Below are 27083 nucleotides of genomic sequence, written 5' to 3' on the forward strand. Positions count from 1 at the left end.
TTTTTTGGTAATCTCTCTCCACTCTTGCCTCTACCTCTCTTAGACATCTCTCCTATGTCCCTTTCCTTCAGGACCTTGGTGTTTTCTGACTGTTCAGTAAACATGACATTCAATTCATTTCAACAATTCAAGTAGGAATTATGTGACAGGAGCTCTCTGTACTTGTCATTGAGGACACAATGATAAAAATGAAATATTTCTTGACCCTAATGAGCTTACATTCTACTGGGGCTAGGGGTGGGGGAGGTGGAAGGGGAGGAAGGGGACATTTACACAGATTTTATATGTATGAAGTATATACAAAGCAAATAAATACAAAGTAATTTGGGGAAACAGAGAGAACACTGACAACTAGGGGATCAGGAAAGGCCCCATATAGGAAGTAGCACTTGAACTGAGCCTTCAAAGGAGTTAGGAATACCAAAGGCAAAGGTATAAGGAAGAAAATTCTAGGGAAACAGAAGCACAGAGATGGGAGAGGAGATGTCCAATTCAGGGAACATGATTTCATACCTGGAGACTACCACTCTGCCAGGGATAGTTCCATTTTGTTTTTGTTTTTATTTTTTAATTTAATATTTTATTTTCCCCTAATTACATGAAAAAACAATTTTAGCATTTTTTTTTCAAATTTTGAGTTCCAGGGGCAGCTAGGTGGCACAGTTGATAGAGCACTGGCCCTGGAGTCAGGAGAACCTGAGTTCAAATCCAGCCTCAGACACATAACACTTACTAGCTGTGTGACTCTGGTCAAGTCACTTAACCCCAATTGCCTTACCAAAAAATAAAAGAAATCAAATTTTGAGTTCCAAATTCTCTCCTTTCTTCCCTCCTCTCCTTCATTGTGAAGGCAAGCAGTTTGGCATAGGTTACACATATATAGTCATGTAAAACACATTTCCATGTAAGTCATTCTGTGAAAGAAAACACAGACAAAAACACCCAAATAAAAAAAGTAAAGAAAAAATATCTTTGATCTGCATTCAGGCTCCCCCAGTTCTTTTCTGGGAGATGGACAGCACCTTTCATAATAAGTCCATCAGAACTGTCTTGGATCTTTTGTATTGCTGAGAATAGATAAGTCATTCACAGTAGATCATCACACAATATTGCTGTTACTGTGTTCAATGGTCTCTGGTTCTGCTCATCTCACTTTGCATCAGTTTATGTAAAATATTTGTATTTTGAAGGAGACTCAGGGCTTTTAAGTCCTAGAGACCTCTAACATGACTTCCTAATGGCAAATTTTCTTTCCCATGGAAGATAGTGGGGGCATCTTTGAAACTATAGGCTCTTCTCAGGAATGTTGAGAGCAGACACAAGAAACAGCTCTCTGTGCTGGCCCACGTGTCAAGCTAACTCTGGCTTTTATGTGCCCATAGCAGAGACAGAATTCTGGACTGGATAGATCTAAGGACCATCCCTGTGATATTCTCCTCATGTTTTCATGCAGGCAGGCCTTGGCTTCAGGCAGAAGGCAGGGACTAGCAGCTGCTGAGGGGAATTGGGACATTGCAAAAAGAGTAAAAGTATAAAAGGAATAGTAAGCCTCTGTGTGAGTCTGTGGGTGACTCCTTGGATGCGTGTGAGACATAACACTGCCGTTAGAAATCATTTCTAATACACATAGGAAATCAACACCCTCATGCCAGGACACTCTGTGCTAACACTGGAGGAGCTCTCCAGGCCCCCACTTGCTTGGCCCAGGGCCTCCTACCATATGAATCAACACAAGCCCAGTTCCAGGGCTTTGCTTTTTCTCTGGCACCAAAACATCAGTAATTCAGGACCCACTGCAATCATAACAGCATGTCCTGGGCAAGGGTGTGTTTGCATTTGGTGAGAGGTTTGGGCTTCACAATGCTACCCCTCAAACTTTGGCATTTCACAGAGAAATTAGCTCCGGATCTAAGCTCTCTTGGCTTCCAAAAAAGGGCTCCTTTTTTCCCTTCCTCCTTTGTAGATATAAATGATGTGCTCAGCACTAGTCACCCTCAACCACTCCCTCTTCCTCACTCTCCATCTCCAGGGGAGTCATTTTCCCCTTTTTCTGTTGTTGATATATTGTGTCCCTGGCACCAGTCACTCTCAACTTTTCCTTCTCCGTCATTACCTACATCCAGCCAAGTATTTTTGATTCTACCATTTGTGGTAGAATCCTTCTCTCCCCTCACTAATAATTTCCTCATTCTCAGGTCCTTTATCACCTCTCACCTAGTCTATTACAAATCCACTTAACTGATGGCTTTCAGCATCCAATCTCTCCCCGCCCCCGTCCATCCTCCATGGGGATTCCAAACTGTTGCTCCTAATACACAAGTCTGACCATGTCACTCCACTGTTCAAGAAGCTATTGCCCCTAGAATAAAATACAAATTCTTCAGTTGGGCATTTGTAGCTCTTCATAATCTGGTTCCAACCTAGATTTACTTCATATTATGCCCTCTCTTATACTCTATATTCCACCTAAACTAACCTAGTTGCTGTCCCCTATTCATTTATATCCTATCTGACCTATCCTATCAGGCACCCAGAAAAGAACTTGTATTCTGAAAGGTCTCTCCCATTGCTTGTCATGGAGCCTAGAATTCACCAACATAGTCATTTTCTAGGTCTGAAAGATTTTGCTTCCTTTAAATAAATTAAATAATTCAAATGTTTATGGGGGGGGGATATCTTAAATTACATATTTCCTTATAGGATGTAGCGACTCCCACCTACAAGGCTTTGCATTGCTCTACTTCCTCACTTCTTCAACTTGGTGTTCCTGGGTCCCTTAAAGCAAGGCCCACTTCAAGTGTCAACTCTTATATGAAACCTTTCCCGTTCCATCCAGTTAACTAGAGAGGTATAAAAGGATTGCCTTTACAGTAGTGAGAGACCAGTTTATGTTACCTAACATAAATTTGCAGTCAACACAGTTTTGTGATTTTCTCCAGCCTTGTTTACCAGCATGTGTGGAGGAACAAAGGCAGTGGATGGTGAGAGTGATACAAGACTAAGGCTTTGCAAAGGCTAGTTCAGAAATGTTATGAGGGAGCAAAGGAATCCAGAGAAGAAGACAGCATAGAAATCAACTGGTTCTCCAAAGAATCAAGATGGGGAAGGGAGAAGAATGTAGCTATTGCAGGAGTGGGATGGTTTGGGAAAGAAGTCAGGAGTTGAGAGATTAGAGGTCACAGTGTGGACAAAGAACAGGATACGGGATCAGAAGGATCCCAAAGGAGGGAGTAGTAGAATGGCAATAGATTGTAATCAGATAGAAGAATTTCAGAGTTCAAGAACATGAAAGTGATGCATTTGTGGGTATTGGCAAGACCAAGATTTTGATCAAATTTGTTTGTGGCTGAGGTGGAGTGGAGGAGTAGGTCACAGGAAATCAGTAAATTGAGGAACTATGATGTTAGGATGTTTGAGGGAGTATCAGTATTTATGTTGAAGTCCCCTAACATGACAGCAGGATGACTGTGAGCCAAGCACTAAACACATTAAGGAAAAAAGGGAAGTGTCCTGAAGGCAGCAGACAATTGGTTAGATATGTATTGAGTAAACCTCAAAGGAGGAGACGTTACTGAGTGATGGCGGTAGAAGGAGAACCTGGAAGTAGCAACAGGGAGTAAGGACTCCAACTATGACACCTCAAGAAGTAAGTGGGAGGAATGAGTTAAAGAACAGCCAGGCCTGGAAAAGGAGGCCAGGGAGACTGTGTCATTTGGGTTGGATCTCAGTGAGAAGCAGAAAATGGAAGGAGTGGGAAAGGAAAAGACTTTCATTTAAAAATAAATGTGTTGCCTATAAAGTGAACATTCCAGAGAGTAGGAAGGGTAGGTAGCTTTAAAGTGGGACATTGGGATGGGAGTGGGAGTGAATAAGGAAGTGGGTAGTAGGGGGAAAGTGTTTGAAAGAAGACCACCTGCCAGTGCAGAATCACTGGAATGAGGAGGGTATGACTAGAGAGTAGTTTACCAATTGTTGTGGAATAAGTTTAGGTAGATTTTCATAGTCCATGGGGTTTTAGCCTCGAGACACAATCCACTCAGGGCCCTACACAGTTCAGGTGAGGGAACAGGTGCTTAGAGCTGAGCGAAAGATGTTACTCCTCTTCCCCAAAGACAGAGAGAGAGAGAACCACACCGGAGACATGTCAAGATGGTTTTTCTCCTCCTCCAAAGAAGGGAGGACTCTGATGCTTAATGGATTGGTGTTTCTCCTCTCCCATTAGGAGACAGGAGACCTGGTCTGAGGGAATTCTTCCTTTACCCCAAAGGCTGGAGACTAGGGCAGAATGCAATAACATGTCTCCTCGTATTGTAACGAAATTTCATTTGTCCTCTTCCAGGAGATGCTAGAGACCAGGCAAGACACACTTGGCATGGCACAATGTCATTTGAATTCATTTTGAGGCATAATTTTATAGTTTGGAAATGAATTTGAGAGAGTTCAGACAAGTTCCTGCCTTATTGCACCATCTTGACTCTGTCCTAAAATGTCATTTGAAAACAGACCCAAATTGGGGGATGTTAGTTATTTCATATCCACTACACAGATTGATGAGAAAGGTCCCTTAACTAAGCATTCAATAAGTCTTCATTGAGCAATGATTGTATGTACACAATAATTGTATTATAGTGCTGTGGGAGATACAGAAGAAGGAAACTGTGCTATTCCTAACACTTGACAGCTAATTAAATGTAAGGCCTGAAGACAAAGTGTAATTATTTTGGAATCCATACATTTATGTATGGTTTTAGTCTTTATTATATTTGCCTATTTTTGTTGTTGAAAGAAGTTTTGATAATTGGGGGAATCTATGATCTCACCAATGTAGTATTCCCTCTAACAAATGTAGATCACAATCCATCTATGCCTGCCCATCCTGTAAGACTCTTACCCATGTCCTCTTATAAATCTGACACAGGGGTCCCTCCCTATCAAATGATAGGGCCTTTCCTCTAGATCTCTTGACACTGTAAGGATAGATACAAGCCAAGAATATGGGTTTATAAGTATCAGTTATCCATTGCTCTCACTGTGTATCCAATCTTTTTGTTCCCATCATAAGAATGTACAACTCTGATAATATCCTTTATACAACTTAATGAGCAACCCTATCAATTTTATCATTTAAAAATTATTCACAAAAAGATAACCATAAAGAGTAAGGAATAGGAAAGGTAGGACCTGTGGGGAGAGATGGAGAGTGGGGCAGGGAACAAATGGAGAGGGGAGAAAGGGGTTACATGAGATGATAAGATTAAACTGTATAACTAAAAGGTGCTGAAGGCAACCTGGAAACATAGAATTATAGAAATATAAAATATCAGAACTGAAAGGGACCTTAGAACTCATTGATTTAATCTCCCCCTTTTTTTTACTCCAAACTCATCTTTATTTTTTAATTATTTTTTTCAATTAAAAATCTATTTTCTCTCCCTCCTGCTCCTTCCATCTCCCTCGCCATTGGAGAGGGGAAAAAAAGAAAATAAAAATAAAACTTCTGTTAAAATATATATATATATATATACACATACACATATATATATATGATCAAGTAAAACAAATTCACACATTGGCCATGTCCAAAAATATGTGTTTCAATCTGTACCATGAGTCATCACGTTTCTCTTAAGAGTTGGGTAGCATGTTTCATATGTTTCATCATCAGTCTTCTGTAATTTTGGTTGGTTGTTGAATTAATCAGAGCTCTGAAATCCTTCAAAGGTGTCTTTTAAATGTTGTTGTAATTGTATGAATTGTTCTCTTGATTCTGTTCACTTTACTCTGCATCAGATCATACAAGCCTTTCCAGGTTTCTTTGAAACCATCCCCTCATCATTTCTTAAAGCATAAGAGTGTTCCATCACATTCATATACCATGATTTGCAGTCTTTCCCCAGTTGATGGGTACCCTCTTAGTTTCTAGTTCTATGCCAAAACAAAAAGAACTGCTATGATATCAATCTTTTTTTTCCTTTGGTAAGTAGGGAGTGGAGACCTTGTAGTGATATCACTGATATCAAAGACTATGCACAGTTTAATAACTTTGGGGGCATAGTTCCAAATTGCTTTCCAGAATGGCTGAGCCAAATTGTAGCTCCACCAATAGTGTATTAATATATCTGCTTTCCCATAATCCCTCCAACATTTATCATTTTCCTTTTGGTTGACTTTGCAAATCTGAATGGGTGTCAGGTGATACCTCACAGTTGTTTTAATTTGCATTTCTCCAATTATTAGAGAATTGGAGCATTTCTTTCACTTGACTATTGCTACCTTGGATATCTTACTTTGAGAACTGCCCATTCATAGTCTTTGACTATTTCTTAACTCTCTCATTTTAAAGTTGATGAAGCTGAGGCCCAGAGAGATTGAACAACTTGTCTGAAGTCACACAGTGAATTAGCGATAAAACCAAGACTAGAATCCAGGTCTTCTGACTCCCATCTCTGTACTTTTTCCCTCAGAGATGACTTCTTCAAGCATGAATTGTGAAAGGAATGTAGTTTATCTATAAAGATATTTCTCCTATTTCACAATGTTTGCATGGGTGGTCCTGTTCTGCTCAGTGTAGAACTATTCCAACATACAAAGCAGAGAGGAGTGATCTTAGAGAGAGAGAGATCACAGAATCATGTAATTTTAGAATATGAGAGCTAGAAGATATCTTAGAGACCACCTACTCCAGTCTCCTCAATTTGCATGTGAGGAAACTAACACTGGATCAAATAAATCGTTTGCTCTTTGACCAATTTATAATGCCTAACATAAAGTGTTTCTATACTGGTAAAAAAGAAAGAAAGAAAGAAAGAAAGAAAGAAAGAAAGAAAGAAAGAAAGAAAGAAAGAAAGAAAGAAAGAAAGAAAGAAAGAAAGAAAGAAGGAAGGAAAAAGAAAGGAAGAAAAAGAAAAGAAAAGAAAATGTAAACTCTGTCAAACTATAGAAAATATAATATTTTCTAGTTGGATTTGAGGTAGTTCCTCAACACCTTATTAAAGAGACAGTGTCGTAAAGTTTCAGCAAATACCACCTTCCCCCTCTCCCAATTCAGAAACAACTTTGACTGTTGTGTACTTCCGTATTTGCTGGGACAATAATGGAGAGACTGACTAGGCTCAGTGGAGGAAATTAGTTAAAATGAATGGAAGCATTTATTTCATAGAAATATCTGAAAACATCAGATTTGTCACTACCCAGCCCCCTATACCATCCCAAAGGCAAGACTGAGGAAGGTTTGTTGATAATTGCGGAGGCGGGAGGGAGGGATTGGGAGCCAGAGCAACTTATCAAGTCAATAATATGCCATTTTGGTGGTGCAGTAGATAGAGCTCTGGTCTTGGAGTCAGGAGGACCTGGGTTCAAATTCGGCCTCAGACATTTGACACTTACTAGCTGTGTGACCCTGGGCAAGTCACTTAACCCCCAATTGCCTAAGCAAAATATATATATGTATATGTATATATATGTGTGTGTATGTGTGTGTGTATGTATATATATATGCCATTTGACAACTGATGAACCACTTTCACATATATTATCTTAGAAGGCCTTCAAAGTAACCCTATGAAGAGGATAGTGCATGCACTATTGTTATGTCTATTCCATAGATGAGGAAACTGAAGCTCAAAAAAATCCATGTGTATTAATAGGCACTTATTATACGTCCAACCCACATGAATAGTGGACTTGGGTATTTCAATCAAACCTGACCATAACTTTCCAAACCACCATCATTTGCAAATGTAGGCCAGAAATATCCTCTTTATTTTTTAATAGCATTTTATTTTTTTCATTTACATGCAAAGACACTTTAACATTCATTTTTTAAAAATTTTAGTTCCAAATTTTTCTCCCTCCTTCCCTAAAATGGTTAAGCAATTTAATATAGGTTATATGTGTACAATCAGGTAAAACGTATTTCCATATTAGTCATGCTGTGAAAGACAAAACAAACCAAAAGGAAAAAAAAAACAAAAATAAAGAAAGTTAAAGTAGTATGTTTTGATCCGCATTCAGACTCTATCAGTTCTTTCTCTGGAGATGGATGACATTTTCCATCATGGGTCCTTTGAAATTGTCTTGGGTCACCGTATTGCTGAGAAGAGCTAAGTCTATCATAGTTGATTATCACACAATGTTGCTGATACTATATACAATGTTTTCCTGGTTCTACTCATTTCACTTTGCATCAGTTCATGTAAGTCTTTCCAGGTTTTTCTGAACTCTACCTGCTCATCATTTCTTATAGCATAATAGTATTCCATTACATTCATATACCACAACTTGTTCAACCATTCCCCAATTTGATGGTTATCCCCTCAATTTTCAATTTTTTTAATAATTTATTTTTAGTTTTCAACAATCACTTCCGTATGCTTTTGAATTTTAAATTTTTCTCCCCCCTCCCTCCCCAAGGCGATTTGCAATCTGATATAGGCTCTACATATACTTATTAAACATATTGTAAGGAAGAATTAGAACCAATAGGAGGAACCACCGGAAAGAGGAAACAAAACAAAGAAGAGAAAAAAATAGCAAACAGTATGCTTCAATCTGCATTCTAACTCCATACTTCTTTCTCTAGATGTGAATAGCATTTTCCATCATGAGACTTTTGGAGATATCTTAGATCCTTGCATTGCTGAGAAAGGTTAAGTCTATCAAAGTTAGTCATCACACAACATGGTTGTTACTGTGTACAGCATTCTCCTGGTTCTTCTCACTTCACTCAACATCAGTCCATACAAGTCTTTCCAAGTTTTTCTGAAGTCTGCCTGCTCATCATTTATTATAGTACAATAGTATTCCCATTACATTCATATACCACAATTTGTTGAGCCCAACTGATGGGCATCCCCTCAATTTCCAATTCTTTGCCACCACAGAAAGAGCTGCTATAAATATTTTTGTTCATGTAGGTTCTTTTCCCTTCTTTACGATCTCTTGGGGTTATAGAACTAATAATGTTATTGCTGGATCAGAGGGTATATACAGTTTTATAGCCCTTTGAGTATAGTTCCAAATTACTCTCCAAAGTGGTTGGATCAATTCACAATTCCACCAACAGTGTATTAGTGTCCCAATTTTCCCACATCCTCCAACATTTAGCATTTTCCTTTTCTGTCATGTTAGTCAATCTGATAGGTGTGAGGTGGTACCTCAAAGTTGTTTTAATTTGAAAGAAATCTATCTCCTGTTTAAAACAAAGAAAAAACCTTCCTGAGAGAAATAGATGAAACTGGTTCCCTCTACAAGACTGAAATGCCTCTAACCAAGGTCCCCTTTCCAGCCTTTAACTGATGTCTAGAAACATCAGAAGGAACCAGTAAATTCATCAATGTAACAAAAAATGGGAAGAAACTTTGAGGGGGAATAAAGTTAGAAGAATACTCAGATCTACAAAATGTTCTTCTCTGTTTTTGGCAAAGGGCAGAGTTAGTTTCTATGGCTATGTAAACCCCTTAGCAGATCCCTTCATTTCCAGCCTCCTCAGAGTTATTATTTTCTATTTCTTGCTCCTATTTATGATCTGTTACTGATTCTTGGAGAGAAACAAGGTTGCAATGAATCTGGCACCTGTGCTTGAGGAAAATCCTTAAAGGTTCTTTTTCTCACCACTGATGGTCACCTTTTAACCTTCCAGAAAAAATGAACCCACTACTCATTTCCAAGAAGTATAAGCAGTTTGGAGGTCATGAATGACCTGTGCCTTCTCCATCCCAGAAGCTAACTTTGCTATGAAGTTACTTCATAAGGTTTGAATGAATGAATCAAATGTCCCTTTAAAAAACTTATTAAATTCAAAGGAATGAAGTGAAGCATTTGTTTCTCTGGCTAAGTGCATTTTCCTTTTATTGTCTTCATCTTCTTTTCTCCTCATCCTTTTAAGTCATTCAATTCAATTAGCATTTATTAAGCACCTACCTTTGGACAAGATGTTATTCTAGAATGTAAAGTAATAAAAAGGTTGATGAAAATATGAGAAGGGAACAGAAAGGCTTTTGTTTCTCATTTTATTTTATATTCTGAATTTAATGAATACTAAAAATTGGTCCTTGACTGTATAGAGCTTAGTTACAATCTAGAGGGGATTATAATAATGGTAATAATAATAGCTAGCATTTACATAGCACTTTAAATTTTGTAAAGCACTTAATAAATATCCCATTTTATCCTCCCAGTAATCTTATTATCTCCATTTTACAGATAAGGAAACTGAAATAGACAGAGATGAAGTGACTTGCCCAGGGTCTCGCAGGTAGTAAGTGTCTAAGGCCATATTTGAACTCAGGTCTTCTCGACTTTGGACCCGGTGCTCTGTGCACTATCCTGCCACCCACCTGCCTTACATACTCAGATATAATACTCAGATTATTTCTATTTGGTATTTCAAAGGAGTCATAATCTCATGGGTGTGGATATTCCCTCCCACTGGTGCAGATCTCACCTCCTACATATCTTTTCAATTTTGTGTGAATTTTCTTCATTTTTTTTCTACTCAAAACCTAACCAATGCAATAGGAGTCTCTCTCTCTGAGTCTTCTCACGTTCTACCCATATAACACCCAGACTGCTCATCTGTTATCCCCATGCACGTTCTTGATACATGATTTGCTCACCTCTGTTTATGGTCATATATGTCTTGAATTTTGTCATTAACATCACCTGTGGAGGTAATACACAATGATATATGACAGACACAATAAAAAGATGCAAAGTTCTGCATAGGGGTCTTCTTCTCTGTAAGGGAGATCATGACTGTAGGAGGGAAGGCAAGGAAGAGCTGCAGGGAACAAGTAGAATTTGAGCTTTAAAGGACTCCAGAAACTTCTCCTTCAATGCATTGTTGCAGCAAGCTCTGGCAGGTTCTACCAAACAGAGGTAAGAGGCTCCTGAGCATGAAGCATTGCATTTATTTTCAGAATTTTTGAATGGATCAATCAATTTTGCTGGGGGGTGGACTATTCCTCATTTCCCTCTTTTTTTTAAAAACAAAATATTCCTTTTTATGTGGGATGGCTGTCTGAGAGTGGGAGGTAGAAAAAGAAAAATAATTGAACTTTTATGAGTAAAGTACCAGTATTTTAGAGATGCAAAGCCATACTTCACACATTAGCTATAGTACTTGTACTGGGTACAGTAGTAAAACAAATTGTAAAAGATCACTGTAAACATCCATATAAGTAAAAGTTAGTATAAAGAAGCTGGTCTGAATAGAAAATATGCCAGGAAATTGATATCATACCTAAACTATCAGGGGATTGTCCTCAGTCAGGCCTAGCATAGAACGGATGCTCTATAGGGAATTTAAGGAACGATAAGAATAAAAGTAGCACAGGATGAGAAGGCATGCACAGGTTGTGGTCTGAACTAATGGCTTAAAAGGAAAGGGAAAATTTTGTCAATCTTCTCTAGTGGATCCTAAAAACCAAGGAACTTAATAAAGAGAATATGAGGCGACAGAGAAGTTATTAACATCTACTAACCCACATGCCTACTTTCTAATTTCTATGAAGTCTTTATTAAAATGGCTTACATATGCATAAGGTCATCCTTGATGAAAATATGAGAGGGGAACAGGAAGTCTTCTGTTTCTAATTTTATTTTTTATTCTGAATTTAAAGAATACCAAAAGAAAAAAATAATATTTCCATATACAAAGGATTATATTTAGAAGGAAAAAAGGATTATATTTGAAAACATGGATCTCTATTATGTATAGTTTGCTTTTTAAAGTATATAATAAATTTAACATGTTATTTTTAAAGCTATCCTATTTGCATTTTCTTCTGAACTTCCTTCTTTTTTTCTATTCATTTTTTTTTTGAGACTGGGTCTCCCTAACTCACCCAGGCTGAAAGTACAGTGTCTACTCATAGCACAACCCCACTGCTAATCAGCATAAAAACTTTGACCTACCCTATTTCTGATTTGTTTGTCCCTTCTTAGGCATCCTAATGGTCCTGCCACCATCACTACCAAGAGCTCACCATATTGGTGCCCAAGTTAGTGTGAACACCCTATAAACTTTAACCCTCCTGCAGCTCAGTTCTCCTGACCTCCAGTGATCCACTAGCTTTAGTGTCCCCAGTAACAGGGATGACAAGCATGCACCACTATGCCTGGCCCTTCTATACATTTTGATGTTTCAATGACTCACTTTTTTTTCTATTTTTTTAATCCTATCACTAAATTTCACACACACACACACACACACACACACACACACACACACATAAAGATAAAAATCTTCTCCCTCATATAGCCAGGCTTTGAAAGAAAATTTTCTGCAGTTGATCATATCTTCACAGTCACACAATTGACTAAAAATATAGAGAAGCCTCTATACTGAAAAGTATAGAAATCACATTGCATTTATTGTTCATCGATTGCCTCCCCTTAAGTACTTGATTCAGTAGAAGAAAATGTAGACTTATACCACTCTCCAATAAACTGTCGCTTGTGCATGAGTTAAGATGATGCATGATTCTTCAATGGCTACAACCACAAGGGATAACTTTATTCAAGTTACCTCTGGTTACCAAGATAGAGCAAGGAATAAAACATAGAGATGTGTGCTCACTAAAGGCTTTCCCACAATCATGGAGCATTCCTGGAAAGAGTCCAAGTGGAAGGAGTTCTTATAGATACTGAGATGCTTCAGTGAGACACTTCCAGGTGCTTCAGTTTCAGATGACATTGTGCTGATTACATCAAGCCCCAGAATTCTGCAGAGCCTCCTCAAGCAAGTCAGCTGCAGTATCCTCTTTTCTCCATATTTTCCCCAGTACAGTACTTTACACTCCCCCATAGAGTTCATAGCATTGTGAAAAATCTCTCATCAAAATGTAGGGGGCACCCCCCACATTAACAGTTCTTGTTCAGGATCCACTCCCTAATCATTGGGCACCAGCCTTTCAGGAATTATGCAGCCATGGTAGAGATCAGCCGAACTATCTTCATGGGAAAAACTAATAAACGAAACAAGCATATTGTATAACATGTATTTGGCCAGGCAGTTCACTGAATTTGTCCATCAGCGTATGTATCTTGGACAGGCATTACAAATAAGCAATGAACTGGTTTTGTAATTAAATACTTAGAAGGAAAGAAGGCTGGGTTGCATTAGGGGAAATACATAGTGTTTTCAGTGCTCTCAAGCTTCTCCCTGATAGAAAAAAATTCATCTTTTTATCACCATATTCTCACAGTGATGCTATGTGGCAGGGAATGAGCCAAACAAGCCACAATCTCCCAGAAATCAATTTTGCATGGGACTTTCAAAAGTGAAATCAAGAGATATAACATAGGTAGATAAAGTCTGCAGCAATGATGCACTAATAATGACCTGTGTGCAAGAAGAAGCATAAAAAATATCATCATCATTAAGGAAATGTCTGATCATAAAAGGAGATATAGTGAGAATTAAGGGTAAAACATACTTGTGTGTGTGTGTGTGTGTGTGTGTTTGTGTGTATCTATTGCAAGACCTGCACTGGTTCCCATAATATGTTAAAAGAACTAAGGGAAGGACTACAGTGTATTGATTAGATATTGTGGTGAAAGCAATACACTCCACCCCACCCCAACCTCTCCCCATGCAAGTTGGGCTAGATTTTTATTCTCCTTAAGAAGTATTAAAACTATCCTTGTTATTTGATTGACACAGGGGACTAAACCCCCAGGCTATTGACATCACTTCCTGATCACCTGAGTACAAAACAATTATAAGATACTTCAGTCTTTCTCTCAGGTTTGGCTAGGAGGCCAGAATAGACAACTTGGAGGCAGGGAGACCTTTGTTCCACTGAATCAATACAAAATAACCTTGATGCAAATCCTCAATGAATCTCCTTCTCCTGCTATGATTAAGAAAATATCATTTTTTTAAATATTGAATGACCTACTAGGGTGTCATTTAGTACCAATATCAAACCTCAATTATCAAGGGAGTGGCTTGAATCAGATCTAGACAGAACATATGCTTTATTGAGAGATTAATGGAAGGACATGGATAAAAGCAGAACCAAATGAGAAGGCATGGACAGATAGTAGATTTTACTTAGAGGAGGAATACTTAGAGGTAGAGATCAGGGAGATTGTGAATCCCTTGAAGTATTTAAAGTATAGGTAAAAATTCAGCAGAAGAAAGGGAGGAAAAACATTTGAGGCAACAGATAAAGAAAGCACATTGCCCAGATTATAACATGCAGTTGGACAGTCATTGCAGTTTGAGAGCAAGCTGGGACTATACTTAAATATGTATTGCCTAATGGGAAAAAAGAGGTGGAAATGTCCAGGGTCTAATCATGGGGAAAAGAATAAATGAGTTTGGTGGCATCATAACACACATAATAAGAGTCAGTATGAGACGTGCCTGCAAAAGTAGCCACACCAGTTTCTGTTGAGCTTTCTTGTTTATGATAGTTCACATTTTTAAGACACCAATCCTTCCATTAAGGTAGGCATTCTTAACCAGAGACCCTTCCACTCGCTTTTTAAAAAATATCTTAATAAACGTTCTTCAATGTAATTGGTTTCCTTTACAATCCTATGTACTTTATTTTATTCATTTAAAAACATTATTCTGAAAAGAGGTTCACTAGATGGCCCAAGGGCTCCATGACATAAGAAGGTTAAGGATGTTAATATGAATATTAATAAACTTTAGGAAAGAGCCTATATAGAAGTATTAGTTTGAAATTGTTATTATTAGGCTTCTGTTCATGTCAAACCCACAAAAGGCTATTGAAATCTAATTACCATATGAGTCAGTAAATGTAATACAGAGCCTGGGACAGAGTAAGAGATGTAGGTTCTAGTTTCAGTTCAACCAGTAACAACCATATGGCCTTAGACAAGCTGTTTCAGCCTCTCTGGGTGTCTGTCAATTTTCTCATCAGTTAAATAGTGATAATAATTACTACACTTCCTAACATCACAAGGATAAAATGAGATAATGGATTGTAAATCACTTAGCAAAGTGAAAAGAGGCACATTCTTATTTATTTCAACTTGAGACTTCACTCTGGATCAAATGATGCTTTTGGCTGGTTTAAAATCAATACAAACTTCAGGAAAAGTTTTGACAGTGAGATATAAGTGGGACCAAGAACGTGGAGCACAGGAAATCAGGATAGAGTTGAAGGTGTTTGTCCAATTTCCTTCCTCTCTTGGGCCCCATTTTCTCATTACATTTGTAATGATGTCACTTGTTACAAATCAAGTTCTGGAAGTGTTTTAAGACTGACAGCCCTATAGATGGGGGGTGAGGAATAAACACAGTTATGGAGACTGACTCAGAAATGCCTGCCAAACCAAAACACTCCCTGGAGGGTCGCTGAAGTCAGCCTGCAGTGGAAGTCTGTGAAATGTTGCAACCATGTGTCTTCGTTCTCCAAGCTCCAAGTACTACGCTCAGTTAGAGACCCTCATGAGCATGTTGGCCAAGGGCAGAACTTCAAAAACTCCCAAGGTCTGCATTCCGATGGTCTTGCACTTATGGATATAGGATGAGCCCAGAATCTGAAGAATTTCCACAAAATCATGAAGCTGGTGAAACTTGTCTTAGATAAGCCATGTGATATTTTAAAAAGAAGAAGAAGAATGCTTGATTTGGGAGAAGAACTGCATTCAAATTCCAGCTCTTCATTTCAGCTGGGTGACCTCGGGCAAGTAAATCATTTGGATTGTCCAAGTGGCCTCACTTGCTTCTTTGTAAAACAAGGGGATCCAGCAAGATGGCCTCTACAAGTTCCTTCCAGATCTAAAGTTATGATCCTACAACTTACACCCCTCCCACTCTACACTTCGCTCCCACTTCCTGATGGCCTCTCTCTTTCCTTCTACACACACCCAAAGCATACCCAGTGTCCCATACCATTCTCTGGTTACCCAGAGCCCTGCACTGGGCTTCCCCACTCAGTTCTACTGTGGCTTAGTTTCCAAAATTACCTCAGTCCTTTTCTACCCTTCTCAAGAAACCCACTTCCAGAGAGAGCTATCGCTGAAATGAAGAAAGTGTGTCATAATGGAAAAAACACTGAAATTAAAGTCAGAAGACCTGGGTTCAGATCTTATTATCTTATTACCTGTGTGACTTTGGGCAAGTCAATTCCCCTCTCTGAGTCTCAGTTTTCCTATCTTTAGCATGAGAATGTCTTAGATGATCTTTAAAGTCCATTCTAGTTATGTTGCTGTCTGCTTTTTATAGGCAAATCCTAAGATATGAAAGGGGCAGCTAGGAGGTACAATAAATATAATGCCAGACCTGGAGTCAGGAAGGCTCATCTTCCTGAGTTCAAATCTGAACACAGACGCTTACTAGCTGTGTGACCTTGGGCAAGTCACTTAACCCTGTTTGCCTTAGTTTCTTCATCTATAAAATGAGCTGGAGAAGGAAATGGCAAATCACTCCAGTATCGTCACCCAGAAAATCCCAAATGAGGTCACAAAGAGTTGGACATGACTGAAACAATTCAAAAACAGCAACAAGATGTAAAAGACTTCTAGCCCTAACCCCCATTGGGATAATAGCACTTTAAAAGACAACAGTGGTTAAGCCAAGAGACCAACTGGGGAGTTTCAAGCAGTGTGAAAAAGTAAATAGAAGCATTTCTATCTAGTAGTCAGTGGTACAAGGATATTCTTGGGTAGAGGAGCTTTCCCAGTGCCCCTAAACTCATACCACATGGGCAGCCCTGGACACCATTCACTGCCAAGACTGCTGGGAAGGGTGGGCCAGATGCTGATGTGCTGTGGCCAAAAATACACATACAGGGTTAAATAATATGACACACCCATCTGGCACTATGAAAGAAATCCTAGTTTGATGGGACATACATAGTCAAAGTGCTCCCATTCACAGAAATATATGTGCTTCACCAAGACTTCTCCCAGATGCAATTTTGAACTAGGCAAAATTTGTCTCATGTGTTTTGTTCCCCTCTGCCTTCCAATCATCGCATGCTGTCAGCAGCGTACCCAGTCCTCCTCTCCTCCTCCTTCCACTGTGGCTTTCCCCAAATCTGCTCTCCTCTATGGGCATCCCCTACTTTGGACCTTTCCTGATCTCTTGACTTTCTCCTTCCCTCCCCTAAATCCTATCAAAACTGACCTTTCTCGTGCTCTATGTTGCAACCATTTAGGATCCACTTCTCTTTCCAAAGTGATAGCTAGCTAATCTAGGAGACTAATCCACTCTAATGTGTCGGAGAAAAGGGATAAACCTCCTTTGCTGACAATGTATCTATGTATTTTTATAGTATCCTTCTTGCCACAAAGAAGAGACTCCAATGGTTACAATCACAGGCTGGATAATAAGGGAAGATGGTGCCAGAACTAGTCAACTGAGGAAATATTGTCAAGCAGGTAGACATAGCACACCTCCAATTAAACCACGTAGGCTGTGGCCTTCTCTGACATCATAGAGGACCAGCCCTGCCTTTTTGCCTAGGGAAGAGGAGCTAGGTGTGATGTGTGGACAAAATATGCACATCCATTTGTTGGGTGTCACTCATCTTCCCTGTCCTGACTTTCCAGCCTCACCACCCTTTAGAAGTGCTGATTCATCCTCCTGTTATATACTCTTCCACCAGGTGTGCAGATGACGGGCTCTCATATGAAGCAGAAAATTTTGCAGTCAGCACTTTAGTCACCTGAAAAGAGGAGGGAGGTGTTTGTTTGGTTTTTTAACATGCACTTATTTCTCTCTCCTGTTTCCCTTCCTCAGTGAACCATTAAAAAAAAAGAGAGAGAAAAGAAAAAAAAATCCTTTCAGCAAACATGCATCGTCCAGCAAAGCAAATTCTCCATTGGCCATGTCCAAAATGTGTGCCTCATTCTGTATTTTAGGACCATTCCTTCTAAGGCAGTAGGTAGATAGCATGTTTTATCTTCATTCTTCTAGATTCCTGGTTTGACATCACATTGATCTCAGTTCTCAAATCTTTCAAAATTGTTTTTCTTATAATGTTGTCATTGCATTAATTATTCTCCTAGTTCTGCTCATTTTGCTCTGCATCAGTTCACTGAAGTCTTCTCAGTTTCCTCAGAAACCATCTGTTTCATCATTTCCAATGGCATAACAATATTCCATTACATTTATATACCATAATTTAGTCATTCCCAAAAGTGAACAACTCTTAGTTTCTAATTTTTGGCTATTATGACATGAGTTGATATAAATATTTTTGTACATATAGGTCCTTTCCATCTTTCTCTGATAACGATACTGCTGGGTCAAAAGGTATATACAATTTATTGGCTTTTGGGGCATAGATCCAAATTGCTTTCCAGAATGGCTGGGTCAATTCATATCTCCATCAACAGTACATCATAATGTGCCTGTTTTCCTATACCCTCCATCAACATTTGTCATTTTCCTGAAAGAGGAGGAAGTTAATGGACCAGAATCTCCTGTTCTAGTTCTATGAGTATAGTAAGGAGGTACTTAATTGTCCTTGGTTTCTAGTGGTATGATTCATTTCAGTCACTAAAATGTTTATGGAACACCAAGTGCATGACTTTGCCCTTGGTGCACTCACTGGGGGCTGCAAAGCATTAAAGATACAGGACTTGGCCTCACAGAGTTTACAGTTTAGTTAGGGAGATGAGAAGGAAAGGATAAACTACAAAAGCAGACAGAGCATCACAGCCAAATGAATTATACACGATATTGCCTCAGGAGTTCAGAAAACTTAGAAATTAGTGTAGACTGGATGAGTCAAATAATGAAAGAGATGAATTCAGAAAAATCTGGAAAGACTTGTTTTGAATTGATGCAGAGTAAAGTGAGCAGAACGATGAGAATACTTTATACAATGATCTATAACATTGTAAAGAAAAACAGCTTTGAAAGATTTCAGAATTTTAGACAATGCAATGACCAACCATTATTCCAAACAACCAAAGATGAAGTAGACTTCCTATCTCTTGACTGAGAGGCTATGAATCCAAGGGGCAAAATGAGACATACCTTTTCAGACATGGCCAAATGTAGATTTGTTTTGCTTTATTATGGTTTTTTTGTTATAAGGGAATTTTCTTTTCCAGGAGGAAGGAGTTGGTGAGGAAGAATAATGATAGTGATGGGAAAAACAGAGTGCTAACAAAATGTTTTTAAATGCACAGAAGAGAACAAACGGAAATTCAGAGGGAGAGACAGACAAGTAGAATAGCTTTAGAACTAACCTTTGTAATTCTTTGTAATTCAAGTTAATACATAATAGAAATTCAGTTGCATATAGAATCCTCTTCTTCTGTTCTTTGTCGAAGAAAATGTTCACATTAGTTGATGTTGTCAAGTTCAGAATAACAAAAAAATTAAAATAATGAGGGGGGAAAATAGTTGAAGAATGTTTCATGGAAGAAGCATGCTTGTGCTAGGCATTGAAGGATAGATATAATTTGAAGTTCACATATATTCACAAATCATTAGAGCTAGAAGTGCCCTTATAAATTACCTAATCTAACCTTTTCAATTCATAGCTAAGCAACTCAGACTCAAAGAGGTTGTGACTTGCTCATGGTCACACATCATGTTACTAATAGAGAAGAACCAAAATTACAAATTGGGGAACAGGCTAGATAGAACAAGGCAAACTTAATCAATTATATAGCAAATGATAATTTCTAATGGCTTATATAAGCCTGTCTCTTGTAGACAATGTGATTCACTGAAAAGAGTGCTGAAACTGGAGTCAGATAAGACCTAAGTTCAAATCCCAGCTCCATCATTTACCAGCTGTATGACCTTGGACAAGTTACTGAGCCTCTATTTCTTTCTCTGGAAAATGGAGACAATAATACTTGCAACATCTACTTCACAGAGTCGTTTCCAGCAAAGCACTTTTTATAAATATTAAAGCACCATAGAAATGTGAATTATTATTGTTATTAGAGTCCTTTCATTCCTATGAAAAGAAGCTACATCTGTACCCTCCTCCTGGTCCACAGCTGTTCTTTGTAGGCTCAGACTTCTCTCCAGACAAATGGGAATCCTCTTTGATGGGTTGCTACAACAACATCTGTAAGTGATTCACCCAATTTGGTCAAGTCAGACAAGAAATCAATCAAACTAATTAATTGGAATTGGTTTATTCAATCCAAATGGCCAGACCAAATGGCTAGCCTAAGCTGGCCCTTTATAAAACTGTGAAATCAGAGAAATTTGTCCTGGTAACAACTCACTACAAGCACTCACTTCTGTATCATTCTCCAACCTTTCCAAGGACATTTGCCTCGGCCAGTTTATACTCTCATGCTTGCTCCCCTGCCTTTTAATCCTAACATACCTCATGTCCAAGGAGATCAGATGTCAGTTATTTATACCCTATATCAATGTAAATTACTATACTTCAGCTGGTTCCTAGAAGTCTTCTCTTTGTGTAATGATTAATCTCCTAAAGGAATGTGGAGCAAGAACCTGTAGAACAGGAGACAGAGTCATTTGAGGGAATTATAAGGCTTCCTGAAAATTCTGAAATCACTAGTCTAGGTACAGGAGAAAGAGTATAATATTTGGAATCTGAGGACCTGGGTCTAAATCCATCATTTAGTCATCCTCAACTCCTCACTCTCACCCCCTATTTTTAATCACTTGCCAAAGTCTATCATTGATACCTTCAGAATAGCTCTTGAAAATGTCCCCTTCTGTCATCTGATAACACCAGCACCACCACCACGCAGGTCCTCATCACCTCAAGCCTGGATTTTTGCAGTAGCCTGCTGGTTGGTCGACTTGCCTCAAGTCTCCTCCCACTCCAATCTATCCTCCATTCAACTGTTAAATCAATCTTCCTAAATCCCCAGTTTGACCATGTCACATCTTCCACTTCCCCATTCAATCAACTTCAGTAACTTTTTTGCATCCAGGATCAAATAAAGAATGCTTTCTTTGGCTTTTAGAGCCTTCCATAGTTGCCTTGTTCCTGAACCTTTCTGTTCTTAATTCTTACACCCTTTCACATGGCTGTTGTCCTTCATGTTTGAAGAAGACCAAAATGGCATCATTATGTCACGGTCAAAATAAAACGTGTCTGACCATAGCTGATCAGACTAATACAAACTCAGAAGGTTCTACCACAGGTTGGGCGCAGATAGTCCATGTGAACATTTGGAGTGGAGATGTCTCTAAATTTGTACATCTGATGTTTCTTTTGAGCTACTGCAATTCTGCTTCACTCATAGAGCTCAGAGCCTTCTTTGATGTGGGTGTATCATGCTGGACTACTCTGTGCCAGTGTCTCGTATATATCACAATCAATACCAAAATTCTTCAGAGAGACCTTGAGAGTGTCCTTATATTGCTTCTTCTTATCACCATATGAGTGTTTGCCTTGTGCATAAAATAGTCTTTCAGGCAAATGTAAGTTTGGCATTCAGGCTACACCACCAGCCCATCAGAGTTGCAGCAGAGGTTGAATACCTGACAGTTCAGCTCAAGAAAGGGCCTCAATGTCTGGTATTTAATCCTGCTGGGTGATCTTCAGAATCTTCCTAAGACAATTCAGATGGAAGCCATTCAGTTTACTGGCATGGAACTGGAATACGGTGGAGGTTTCACAGGCATACAACAATGAGGCCAGCACAATGGCTCTGCAGACCTTCAGTTTGGTAGGCACCTCTTTTCCACACTTTCCTTCAGAGCCTCTCAAATACTGTGTTAGCTCTGGCAGTGCATATATCAACTTCATCATCTATGTGTACATCCCTGGAAAATATGCTGCCAAGGTGAGTGAACTTATCCACAGCATTCAGAATTTCTCCATTTACTGTAACCGATGGCTCCATGAATGGATGGTGTAGTGCTGGCTGGTGGAAAACCTCTGTTTTCTTGGTGTTGTCAGGTCAAAATTAGCACAAACGATAGAGAATCAATCCATACTCTGTTGCACTTCAGCCTCAGAGGCTGCATTGAGGGTACAATCATCTGCAAACAAAAAGTCACATACCAACTCTCCCTCCTCTTTGTTCTCGGTTTATAGCCTTTTCAAGTTAAATACTTTATCATCAATGCAATAGCTGACTTTGATGCTGATTTCATCCTCATTAACCACATCTGACAACATCGATGATAGCCTCCCACATACTCTGCAGTACAATGACATTGGCTTCCTTGCTGTTCCTCACACTAGATACACCATCTCTCAACTCTGGACAATTCCACTTGCTATACCCCCATGCCTGGAACTTTCTCCCTCCTCATCTCTGCCTCTTGGTTTCCCTGGCTTCCTTTAAGTCTTAGCTAAAATCTCATCTTCTGCAAGAAGCCTTTTCCAATATATGTTAATGACAGTGTCTTCCTTCTGTTGATTATCACCAATTTATCTTGTATATATGGTGTTTGTACAGAGTTGTTTGCATGTTGCCTCCCTCATTAGACTGTAAGATGAGAGTAAGGATTATCTTTTACCTATCTTTGTGTCACCAATGCTTAGACCAGTGGCTGGCACACTTTAGACCTTAATGAATGATTGTTGTTGACTGTTCAAAGGTCATAGGGATGCAATCTTGGAAGGCAAAAAGTTCCAGTTCATTTCCAAGGGAAGCTATCATGACCCAGTAGCATGAAAATAAACACATGGTACACACATTGTACTTTGTTTATGGTAATAAGTAATAAAAATGTAGACTTCATATTTTGTACAAAATGTCCTATGTACAGAATAAAGAGTTCATAGAAACAGCACAGGCAAGTGACACAATTATTTTTCTTTACACAATACCTGTAACTTAATGTTTTAGTGAAATGATAAGTTCAACTGTACCTACATATTTTTAACATTTTGTAATTCAAGACTTTTTGTTCTGATATTGTTTATGAAGAGAAATTTCATAAACTTGCTGTTCAATATGCTCTTTTATCTAATTTCAAAATTCTAAAAAGTGGTGTATTATAATGGTCTAAATAAAGAATATGTGAGTTTAAAAAAAAGAAGATAAACACATGAAGAAAGCATATATTAAAAGAGCCTACATGGAACAGGATTTAACTAACTTTAATATGTAGCTTTGGTTATACTGGATATTTGTCATTGAAAACAACAAATAAAATGCATAATGCATTATACTCTGTACAAAATATAATATGACCAACATAATGAAAATGTTAGATACTTAGAACACACAAATCGATGTCACTGAACCTTTTAGGCAGTTGTTAACTTGAGGAGTGATCTTCAGCAAAATTACCTCTATTCTAATAGGAAGAGATAATTCTATTTCACTATTCATGTAAACTCCTCAATGTAAGGCTTCCTTAAAGGGGAAATCTGTTTATACTTAGAAATCTTGCCAGCTCCTCTGTACCCTAGCAAGAGACAGCCCCTTGTTAAACTCAGCAATTCCTGGGTGGCCTCATTAATAATTTAGCCAATGATATGCCTTTCACTAGGTTGGAAGTCTACATACAGGTTCAGTCTAGTAAGAGGATATTTATTAAAGCACCTGCTCAATAAATACATCTTCAGTAAAGAATAGGAGTAAATTATGAGCTGCTCCAATAGATAATAAGATTCTTGAGGACAGGGATTGTTTCCTTTTTGTCTTGTTATCCTCTGGCCTAGCTCAAGGCCTTGCATATAGTAACCAAATATTCACTGCATCTCTAGTTAACCAATTAAGTAATTTAATTGTAGCTGACCTAACTGATGACAGAGATTCAGGCCTTTGGGTCCTTCTCTGAGATTATGATAATAACCTTCTAATTAGTTTCCTTGCCTCCAATCTCACAAGTTTCCTCCGCATTGATTCCAGGTCTTCTTAATGCACAGGCCTGACCTTGTCAGTGGTCTGCTTAGTAAACTTATAATGGCTCCCCAGGGCCTTTAGGATAAAGTCAAAATCCTTTAGCCTGGCACTGATGATTTTCCATAATTCAACAAATATAAAATAAGTGCCTACTGTAGTTATAGTTTACCTCTCCACCTTGATCTTCTGCTGCCTCACTCTGTGAATCTTCTAGTCCAGCCAGGTCAGTCTCTTTATTATCTGTGGAATGCATCATGAACATTGCTATTTCCATGTATGTGTTGAGGCTGTTTTCTACTGCCTGGAATCCCCTTCCTAATCCTCTCTGATCTCAGTTCATACTTATTTCTTATACAAATTCCTTTCTAATAATTCCAGTCCCCACTGATCTCCTCTTTCTGGACACCCATAACATTTAATGTCTGCACCAAATACATAGGTACTTAATTCTATTTGACCTAGGAGCTGATCCTTTGTTGTCTGGTATCTGTGCTTGATTGCACCACCTGTGCAAATTGTTATTCCTGATGCCAAGTCCGTGGTTTGGGCCTGGGCTCCAGCTCCTAAACCTCTCCTGAGTCAACCTCTTAGCTGATACCACAAGTTCCTGGTGCTAGACTCTGGCCTGGTCTGGTGACTGACTAATACTGCACTGGACAGTGTTTCCAAATGAAGTAATACTGTTCTTGGGAACAAGGAGATCAAAACACAGAGGATCCTTTCACCAATTCTGTTGTGGTGGTAGACATGCACCTATAGGAAAGGACTTTATTTCTTATAATATTGTTTGGAGGTGGAGAGGATGCTAGAAAGAAGAAAATCAGGGATGGCAAGGGCTTCCAAGGGTCATAGCCCTTATTAGGAACACAAAACTGACTGGAAAAGAAAGTATTTGGAAGCACTCATCTGAACTCTTTCACTATTTTTCCCTCAAGTTAACCACCCCTAGCAGTGCTCTGTTGGGCTGCCAGCACTAACAGCACAGAGTAAATGTATTGTGAACATTTAAATAGAGAGGAAGACTTTGATACCTGGCTAGAAAATACCGCTGATATAATGCAGGATCAGCAAGGAATCAATGCAGGGATATGTAATTGATTACTAGAGAAACTTAAAGGATCTGCCTTTGACATCTGTAACTCCTGGCTGTGAAAGGGCCTGGATTTTTCCCCCTAGTTGATGATTTCCACAATACATGGATCAGTGAGAGCTGACCCAGAAAAGATAGAAATGCTCCTTAACTGGCCACATCCAAAAACCTGTGGAGGCACAAGATCTTTTCAAAGGAGTACAAGAGCAAGAAGAGTCGATGTGGTCCGAACCCTCTGAAACTATTAGGAGATTACTTCAATGAGAAATTCAAATCATCAGCAGCCTCACGCATATACCAGTATTGGCCTGCAGGGGTGGGCAACCCGAGGCCTTGAGGCCACATGTGTCCCTCTAGGTCCTCAAGTGTGGCCCTTTGACTGAATCAGGTCACACTAGAGGACCTAGAGAGCCACACATGGACTTGACGCCCTGGGTGCTCCACCCCTGGGCCCTAGGTAGACTTGAGAAAGTCCTTTCGCTTTATATACTGGCTGCACCAAAGTGCTGGACTCAGGCTGTAACTGATTCCCCATATGGCACTAGGAAGGACATTTTATTCTGTAACCATAGAGGCATTACATGATGACTTTGGGCTTTGAGGTCAAGGGAGAACCTTTGAACTGGTAAGAAACTAATCAGTTGCCCAAGATGGCAATAGACATCACTAAGAAGTGTGAGACCTGTGGTCAGTGTATCCAGAGGGAAATACTACCAACTTGTGGTAGTATTTTGAATATTTGGAGAGTATAAGCACCAAGTTTTTGAAGCTTGTGCACCTTGACTTTGCATCTCTGGAAGAAGATAATAAAAATATAAGCCATATCCTAGTGGTGACAGGACCATTTCACCAGGAATGCCAAGCACACCCAACCAAGATATAGGAAGTTTCCAAAGATGCGTAAGTATTGGGGGAGAAACATTACTCTGTACAAAGATCTAGTATCTCAGTTGAGACTTTAAAAACTTGCTATTCAGGGAAGCAGTCAGTCAGTCAATAGTCAATAAACATTTATCAAGCACCCACTGTATGCTGGTCACTATGCTAAGCATAGGGGATAAAATAAAAATTAAAAGAAACACAGTCTTCAAAGGTCTTAGAATCTAACACAGGAAGATAACACACAAAAAAAGAAGCTGAAAACCAGGAGGGGAAGGGTTAAAAAGATTCCCAACATGGGGACATGGTGGAGAAATTAAAGACATTCAAAAGGAGTGCAGCTGGGTGGGAAATAAGGAAGCATTAGCTTTGGAAAGAATCAAGCAATCTGAAACTATACCTCCTATCCCCAAGATGACCCACAGCTGGAGCATTTTAATCACACGTTACTGAGCAAGCTCGTAATTCTAAGGTCTGAACAGAAATCTCGATGGAGTCAACTTGCTGTATTGCTGGTGCATGTATATAGCATTACCAGAAATGATGACATTAGGTGAGTTTCATGATTTACCTGTTCACTATTACTTTGGTGGTATGATGCTTGAATTAATTGTCATTGTAAGATGATAGTCTTGGGAAAGGTTGGTGCTCTAGGGACACACAATAGAGGGGATCTATGGAAAGCCACTACATAGTGGTCTTCTCCACTGCAAATAGTGAAGAAAGCATTCCCAGAGATTACTGTTTGGAGGGAGAAAATAGAAGAGCCTACAAAGATAATTAATTTCAACCACCTGTTACCTATAGAGGAATTATTTGAACTCCATGGTGAATAGAAGGGGCAAAAGGAAGGGAGAGTCAAATAATCAACTGAAGAGACTCTGAGAAGAGACCACTAACTAACATGTAGAGAAATCGTCTGAATGAAACAGAAGTTCACTAGGTAATGATTCAGATGAAGAAGACAGTGTGGCCCACTGACTGCTTCAGCCTGAGGTGGACCTCAGTCCAGATGTGAGAGGGACAAGAAGGCTGAACCCAGAGATAGCTCTTTTCCTTCCTTAACGCTTCTGCTGTGAAGACCATGGGGAATTGGGACAATCTGAAACGTCTGACTATGATCATATCCTCTCTGAGCCATTCACCAACTCATGCAGGTGGAATCTAGGTCTGAAGGTGTGGAGATGCTGTCACTCATCCTACCAGGGGTGGGGAACCTGTGACCTCAAGGCTACATGTGACCTCTAAGTCCACAAGTGTGGCCCTTTGACTGAATTCAAACTTCATAGAACAAATCCCCTTAATAAAAGGATTTGTTCTATAAAACTTGGACTCAATCAAAAGGCCACATCCAAGGACCGACAAG

Source organism: Vombatus ursinus, unplaced genomic scaffold (assembly GCF_900497805.2).
Source record: "Vombatus ursinus unplaced genomic scaffold, bare-nosed wombat genome assembly UNPS02010548.1, whole genome shotgun sequence".
NCBI lineage: Eukaryota > Metazoa > Chordata > Mammalia > Diprotodontia > Vombatidae > Vombatus > Vombatus ursinus.